The following is an 8,557-nucleotide window of genomic DNA, read 5'->3' as shown; positions in this document are numbered from 1 at the left end:
TCATCGCTCTGCATGTGATGGCTTTGTTATGGAAGGTTTGGGAATCTCATAAATCTTTATCCTAATAGCTGACGAGAAAACACATTGAATTGCATATGCAAGGCAAGCAAATTGTAGAATTGAATATCTATTTTCTGGATTTTGATAATTAGCGGGTATCGGCCTAATTCTGCTCTGCATGCATTATTTGGTGTTTTACGAGGATATTTTTGCTGAATTCTCTCTCTCGCTCTGAATTAAATTCAATTCAACGGGCTTTAGTGGCATGTGAAACATATGTTAACATTGTCAAAGCAAGTGAAATAGATAATAAACAAAAGTGAAATAAACAATATAAAATGAACAGTAAACATCGCACTCACAAAAGTGTATTTCTCTCTCTCTCTCTCTCTCTCTCTCTCTCTCTCGGTGTGTGTATGTGTGCGTGTGTGTGTGTGAGAGTTATGGATGTTATGACGAGTTATGATAAGTTATGACGTCCTGCTTAGTTCATCAGGGTAGGCTACCTGTGGAGAAATACAGGTGGGGTTGAAGAAATGCGCTGTGGAAAATACATGACCGTCACTGTCAATGTCCATTGAGCCAATGAGCCTGAAGTCAAGGTTGTCATTCCAATATGGACTACATGGGCTGGATTAAGGTCCTCTGCTGCCCGCAATATTTTAGCCTATTTCCAATGCCGTGTTTTGATTACAAATGATATCTGTGCTAGTTAGGGATCCCTTATGTTCCGTGCTTTTTTTGGGCTACAATTTTCGATGATTTAATGTCAGCGAATAGGGCTATAGTCTCTGTATTTCTTCCGCGTTTCAAAAATCATCTCATTACACCGCCCGTTTGTCTCATTCTCGTGCATTGTGATCCTTGTGTCCGTTCGAGTCAAGTTTACCTTTGATGCCAATAATATTCTGGCATGCGCTCAAAGGGAGCAGGAGCGCGGTTGCTTGTATGTACAACCGAAAAAGTAGCCCGAAAAAAACACAAACTCATGATCTAGATCCGGGACGGGCAACCATTGATCATCAGACCGCAAAACTGCAAACATTTGTCATCACCCCATGGAAGAATATGTAGAATTGCAGCTAACTTGCTTTAAAACAGCAACATTTTTTCTACCCGCCTGGCAAAATGTGTAAAATTGCAGGAAATGAACTCTAAAACGTAGTTAAAATGTATTGCTCGTAAGGTGGGAGGGCCCCCAAAAGAATTGGACCGGCTCTGACTGCATCTGGGTATGGATGTGGGTACGCAGACCCGCGAGCCACTGCGGACCCTCATGATGAGTTCCGATGTTTTGTGGCCCCACCCACATCAAAGTTGCACACCCCTGATCTAGAAGTTAGTTGTCATAGCAGGCCCTCTCTTCAAAGGAATTCGTTAGGCTTATAACGGCTCCCATATCATTTGACCATCATAGAAATCCCCGAAAGCTTCAGACAGGCCCTTTGGTAACTGTTAGGGATTTTGGCTCGCCTGCAGAACCGGAGGCCGTTTCCCAATCTGTCCAGATCCTGCTGTTCAACTCATTAGAGTCCATTGCAGGGCTTCTTTGTTGACACGTTTGTCTTTGTAATATGTTAGTTGTGTTCCGGAAAGATGGTGTTGGCCTGTTGATTAGATCCTAGAATTCCCGTTTGTGCCTCTATGCCTAATCATTAGAAATGTTATCATCTCCCACAAGTGGAAGTCTTTCGAATATGGCTTTCGAACTCATTCTACAACACTTTTTTTGTGGGCTTAATTGAAGAATGTGATTTACTGCAACATATTGACATAGCTTATAAATCTCCTATATTAAACCTGTTAGAGTCACATGTCAAGTAATGCTACTTCTTCCAATGGCCTAACGCACTTCCCGAAAGCAGAGCGATATGGGGATGTTTGATGTTAAACCCATCCCTTTCCAGGCCACACTGAATCATCATGTCATAGAGCATTTCCAATGATAAGAATAATTATAGGAAGAATATAATATAGCCCTTACATAGTTGATGATTATACTGATAACTTAACCATCGAGCCAGCCGATACTTTTTTTATTCTTCTGGATTTCAACGAGAAAGGACAACGTTTACCGAGTAACAACTTGGATATAGGTTTAAAATGAAATGATGTAGCACAATTTCATGTATTATCCTTTTATTTTACCACACACACACACACACACACACATTGTTTAAATACAAAGTTTTCACTTTCGCTTTCAATGAAAGATGCAACACATGTTGACGACTCGGGGGACCCTTCGTGGAAATATTTGCATTGATTTAGTTAGTATAGACAAAATTATGCATGGAATAATACTGTTTGTAAATAATAATAACAATAATCATCCTGTCATTTCAGTGCAATATATCGACCTTCTGATATAACTTCGACTATTTCGAAATTGAGTGCTAAATCCTGGCCCTTGCACTTTTAGAAATAGGCCTATTCAACAAGTCAATGTGTTCGATTGATTAGAAAGTTACTTGACTTGCCGTATTTATTCCTGTGGCATGACATGAAATATTGTGTTTATTTTAATGTCGGCCTATCCGATTCTTCGTTCCGTCACTGACAGGATTGTAGATGTACAAAAGCCAAGTGCTATCGGCTTACATTAAACCCCTTTCAATTGCATTTTAATGACATCTAAAACATAGTGCAAACTTGCAAATCTATGAAAGGTAGCCTAATCTAATGAACGTAAACACTATCGAATCGTTTACATTAGAACGACTTGACCAGCCGGAGCTGGTAGCCCATATCTGCTTCTTTAGAATCACTCATTTCAAATGTTGGCTTTAGCCATATAGGCCTAATCTGCCAAATATTCTTGCTTTTCCTTTGCTTTTCCTTATCCATTGGTGATATTCTAGGGATCGAAAATGGTATTCTCTGTGTCATTATGGTGAGGACAAAACGTTTCCACTTGAATCTATGTCCCTCAATAAATAAATAAATAGACGTCAAGCAATTCCTCCCGTGTGTGTTATGGTAAGTCAGAATAGGGGCCGAGAAGCAATGAAATGATATTGTTGAGAAGTGTTAAATTAATTGAATGTAATTTAATGTACACTATTTTAGATATAGCCTGTAATTGGTCCTTGTATACTTGTTTGGCGTAGGCTCTTTCTTGCATAGAGGTGAAATATGTTTAATTTTCTGACATAGCTGTTGCCATTTGTCGACATTTGAACACATATATCTTCCTATCTCTTCGAAATGCTTGCTTTTAAGTGCACTGCTTGCTTCTTAATTGAATACTCTATTTCCAAATGAGTTACAGCATCATCGGTTGTTACAATGTTATAAACGTGACTATGCGGTTGCATTTTATCTCTGTTTAACTAGCTATTTCAATAATAATCCATACGTCAATCACCGTCAAATCTGTACACATTCCATTTCAAATGCAACATTTTCACAGCATCCCATCGTCACAGAATAGATACAAAATAAATACAATTATATAAAAGGACATAGAAAAACAATAAATAAAACGCTGTTTCCACAATGATCCGTGTCTGGTGTCATAGTCCTTTGGGACTAAGGTTTAGGGGAGGGGGTGTGACCGTGCACGCGCCTTGCCAAAGGTGGGCAACTAATTGATTGTTGATTGCAAGAAGACTCCCACGCATGGCAATATTACTGCTGTTTCAGTTGTGGAAAAACGCATTGAGTTCATCGTACACGGGGACGGGGGCCCTTTCGTGGTGCAGGTGCATGTCGTGGTAAGGCGATACGTTTTCGGTGTGGATGCTGCTCCGCACCCCTGAAGAACCGTATATGTGGCCAGCAGTGGGGCGAGAGCCGGACAGGCCGGAGTAATGCATAGAGTAATGATAGCCTTTCTCGGCTACCTCGGGGGACGTAGTGCCCTGGTGCTTCAGAGAAAAGTTGCCATTGATGCACACGGGAGGGGAGATGGGCCCCTCATACTCTGGGCTGTTGTATTCTGGAGATCCACTGCCACCGTACAGCGAATCGTAGGCTGAGCAGTACCCGTGTGTCCGTAAGGGATGCGAGTTGGAACCAGACTGGTACTGAGGGCTGGAGAGGCGGGAGCACTGGTAGGGGTAAGGATGCATGGAGAAGGAGTTGGAGCCGGGATAGCGTCCTCCCTCCGGACACTGCTCCGTTAGGAAGTTTCGGGAGTTGAGCTGCAGACAACCCGCAACCAGGTTGGTCGTGGGTTGGGACAGTCCTTTACACAGCGTCTGCACGTAGGACACAAGATCAGGCTTCTTCCCGGAGCGCAGGATCTCAGAGAGGGCCCAGATATAGTTCTTGGCCAAACGGAGAGTCTCAATTTTGGAGAGCTTCTGCGTTTTTGAGTAACAGGGCACGACTTTACGCAGATTGTCGAGCGCAGAGTTCAGGTCGTGCATGCGCGTCCTCTCCCGTGAGTTTGCCTTTTGACGACGCAACTTGGATCGCTCGATACGCGCAGGTGTCATTTTACGCTTCTTAGGGCCCCGTTTTTTGGGCCCGTCCCCCTCTGCACCGTCCTCTCCTTCGTCCTCATCCGCCTCGTCATCCTCGTCTTCACCGCCGATCTCAGAATGTGCCCGGCTGCTTCTCAGGTCCGGGACATCCATGTCGTCATCGCCCACGCGGCAGTGATCCTCATCATCCTTGGTCTTCGAGTCCTCGCTCTCGCTGTCCTCTGCCCAGGCCGAATACTTATGCATGTCGGGAAGCAGCGACGGGTCACTGAACAGCCTAGTCAACATTGCGGCACTGAAAGAGATAAAGAAAGTTGTCTGAGGAGTGAGGGCATTTCAAATCAGAAAAGGGCTGAAGGAAAAAACAAGAACGTAATGAAATGCATTCAACAACAATGGGATAATTCTCAATCAAGTTTGGATTAATATCTCTACATGATAAAGGCAGAGGACATGAATAGCCTAATAAGACTGAAATTAGACGTGTTTGGGAGGAACTAAAACAGCATGCCATCAGAAACATTTCAGTGAACACTCGGGTCTATCGCCCAACCGGTCCCCTATTTAATTCCCTGCTGTTGTCCATGTGCCCCCCCCCCTCCTGCCCTCGCGCAGCGGGTCTCAACAGCACAGGATACATTACAGATCCCGTGGGGCGCACTGTGAAGCAACGTGCCCCTACTTTCACTCCCCCCGACGCTCACATACTTCTGGCTACATTCCAGCACCCACCTCCACAAAAAACACGGCAAGAGGACATGCACATTTATACTCTGATTTTAGTTTCTCTACCTTGGTGTTGCTCATCGTGTCAGAAGGTGATCACAAAATATTGTGTGTGGATATCGGAAGTTTTAATTAATAGGCTATCCTATTTTTAGTCACATTTGACATTGAGATGACTTCTACCACACCTGCAGAGCCACTGTTGTCTTATCACGCTCGGTACTATAGGATCACATGGGTTAATACTATCCACAATGATCCATTTTGATAGCCAATAAATAATAATAATAATAATAATGATAGTAATAAAAAAAGAATGTACATTGTTATAATTGCACTCAACAAAGATTTCATCTGTAAATATCTTACCCAAACACCAATTAGAATATCATCCAAATGTTATAATCCTAAAATACGAAGTTGATTGAGCCAGGCCTTTTTGAAAATAGCATAAATTATCCGAAAAGGAGAAACGAGATGGTATTTGAATGTAAATAGCCAGTGCAAAGATATGATAGATGGACAGTTTAAACCATCTCAAATCAGTAACATATTGTCACCCTAAATCACTGTAAATCTCTTGTATCTCTGGTAGGCTGGAGGACTGTGGTTGGGCTACGTGATGTGTGTGGACCCAAAGTCAACCAGGAGGAATACGGTGCTAATTATCTCGAGGGTGTGCCAGAGGCAAAATCTCGTTTGGAAATTTCAGGCTCAGGAGATTTGCTCAATTAAAAAAAAAAAAAAAAACGTTTAATTAACAGACCATGTTAGACTACCTTACAAGAAAAATATTTCACACATAATTCAGTATGCACGACTGAGCGATTCCAAACCCCTTTTAGTTGGAGAGGTTTGCATTTACAGACGGAAATTGCTTTGTATCCTTTTAGCAGTCCTTAAAAAATATATAAAAAATGCATTTCAGAAACAGATTTTTTTGTTTTTTTATTTAATTGCAACAATAAGCTCCTCTTGCATGGCCGGTGCTTGCGTGATTTAGGGAAGCCATCGATGTATTTGGAATGTAACATGTTGAAAGAATAATTGTGGATGATAAAACTACACAAACACAAATAAATAATGTCCGCATTAGCCTACTGTACATTCGCTTTCAATAACGCCCCACCCACCCTTTCCTTTTCTCCAAGATGAACACTCAGATAAAATCATCGATAAATCTTCTATCTAAGCCATGAGACGCATAAATAATTAGCTGACAGTGAAGAAGAATTCTGCCTCCCCTCTCTCTCCCTCTGTATCTCTCTTTCTATTAATCTCTCTGTTTCTCATGTTTCCATGTATTTTTCACTAATCAAATGAATGCCTTATACTGTCTGACTATTGAAATTAATTAAATTCCGGAGGAAGGTTGTCTATTTTTTTTTCGATTGTCCACAGAGATAGGCTGTAGACTAGAGCTTGCCTTTGTGGATAGCTGTTCTCTGAACAAAATAAGCAAGAAATATTATATTGCACTCCTAGCCTATAATTAACACACATAATGGAGGTCCGCGCTGTTAAAAGTTGAAGGACAAATGGAGCATAACATCGTGCCAAACGAAGAACCATAGCTACACCATAATCCAAATGTTCAAAAATGGCATTAAGCTGAGTGAACTCAAAACAGACGTTTACAAGGAGGCACAAACATCCACCAAAAAACGGTCACGAATTATCCTTGCATTATTAATCTCGATTTATTAAATTAATTACTTTCCATATTGGGAAGGTCACTCGTCGATTTGTTTACACTCCAACTTACCTCCGCGAGAGCTCTTGAAGGGGTGGAAAGCGCGTGAGTTCAGACCATCTTCTGGGACCGCGAGCAAACGCTCCTATAGGTGCGGCAGGGTGCTCAGTGTGCTATCCGCGCGCGCGCTCTGAGACAGTGTGGGCATCGCTACTAGGCAGGGTTACATACCAGCTATGATGCCAGGCCATATGGTTGGCACGTCACTGGCAAGAGCCATCACATGAGAGCCGGTGATTGACATGCGCCCGCATTCGGAGAGATTGTCTTCCCGAGGGAAGAGGGCCCCGCCATCTGTCACTGCACTCGCGCTCACACAGCCAGAAAAAGAGAGAAACTGAGACGAGGCAATACGAGTGAAAGAGAGGGAACATAAAAATGGGCGAACAAAAATGTTTGTTGTAGACAACGGATATTATTGGTGTATTTGCCTTTATTATTATTTTTTACATTTAACCTAAGGGTTAAGTTAAACGATAGCATGCATAAAACAACGGTGATCAAGGAGAGGGGGTTGGGTGCATTTGCAGACCTGGGAACAGAAGGCGATATTGTTTATCTATTTATGTACCTAATTGAATAGCATTATAGTGATCTATTCAGGGGGAAAACAATCAAAATAAATAGCATTGCGCGCAGACTCTACGGGCAGAACGATCAATGACACTCACTCTCAATAAACACGGATAGACAGATACATTTCGGCTATTGAGACCCTATTGATTGTTTGTTGTTTACAGGTGCTCGTGAGATGAGATTAGACGTGGGCACAGGTAGGAGGGATGACGAGATTGCTTGAGCGCTGGTGTTTTCAGAGTGAGACGCTGAGGGGTGCCTGCGGGGCGAGCAAGCGCCAGTCCTCCTGCACAGCAACAACGATGGGGCCCAGGTGTGCAACCCCACCAGGGACGGGATAAGGGCGGGGGTCCGTGAGGGAGGGGGTTCGGGGGTGGTTGGAGCTGGCATCTGTGCGGTTGCCCAGAGTGGGAGGAGCGTTGGCACACTAACCAAATCAATGGCGTTATAAAGAAGAGTGCTGCAAGCCTGCGAATTCCTGCTTTCCTCTTCCCCACTTCCTGTGTCATGGTATCCCTGAGTTCTCTCTATTCCAAGTTCCAACTCCAATATCTCACCATTAGGCAGGCATTAGTAAAGTTAATCTGGAAAACGAGCTCTGTGACCACCAGGTCCAAGTTGGCATGCATGTGTCTGTCCTTTGGCACAGCAATGACAGACAATTGAGAGGCAGGCAAAGGGACATTTTGAAGCAGGGAAATAGCACCGTGGGTTCATGTCCTTGGGCCAGGTTCTCCTCCAACTCCCCAGAGATCCCAGTCAGACAGTCACCAGGGGAGGGTCACCTGCGGGGTCAGCAGTAGTGTGGCAACAGCTGTGGCTATGGGGGTCATGATTCTGCACATTCAGTAATGTGTCCCATCCAGTCCCCGACGGGCTGAGAGAGAGGATGGCATCCTGGCACCCCTCCAAATGTGGGGGATGGAAGGCATCATGTCAGGCCCTGCTGCCAGCCAAATCGGTGCCCTACCTCAGCAGTACTGGGCACTGGGGAGGTGGGAATGGAGGGCGCTGGGCACGGGTTGCCTTACCCGTGCATTTCAACAAGTCCCAATCATCCTTCAAGTCACCT

The 8,557-nt window shown here is 43.7% G+C and overlaps 1 pseudogene across 1 annotated transcript; it reads right to left on the bottom strand.

Annotated features, from left to right (window-relative positions):
• Nucleotides 1-2,122: 2,122 nt before the first annotated feature.
• On the bottom strand, nt 2,123-7,182 carry LOC118938276 (neurogenic differentiation factor 2 pseudogene; annotated as a pseudogene). The gene is made up of 2 exons (XR_016485480.1): nt 6,922-7,182; nt 2,123-4,725 (listed from the first exon to the last, which is right to left on the bottom strand). The product of XR_016485480.1 is annotated as a neurogenic differentiation factor 2 pseudogene (transcript).
• Nucleotides 7,183-8,557: the final 1,375 nt, after the last annotated feature.

This window comes from Oncorhynchus mykiss, chromosome 13 (genome assembly GCF_057628025.1).
Source record: "Oncorhynchus mykiss isolate SJ-2025 chromosome 13, ASM5762802v1, whole genome shotgun sequence".
NCBI lineage: Eukaryota > Metazoa > Chordata > Actinopteri > Salmoniformes > Salmonidae > Oncorhynchus > Oncorhynchus mykiss.
This window is presented reverse-complemented; position numbering and strand designations above follow the sequence as displayed.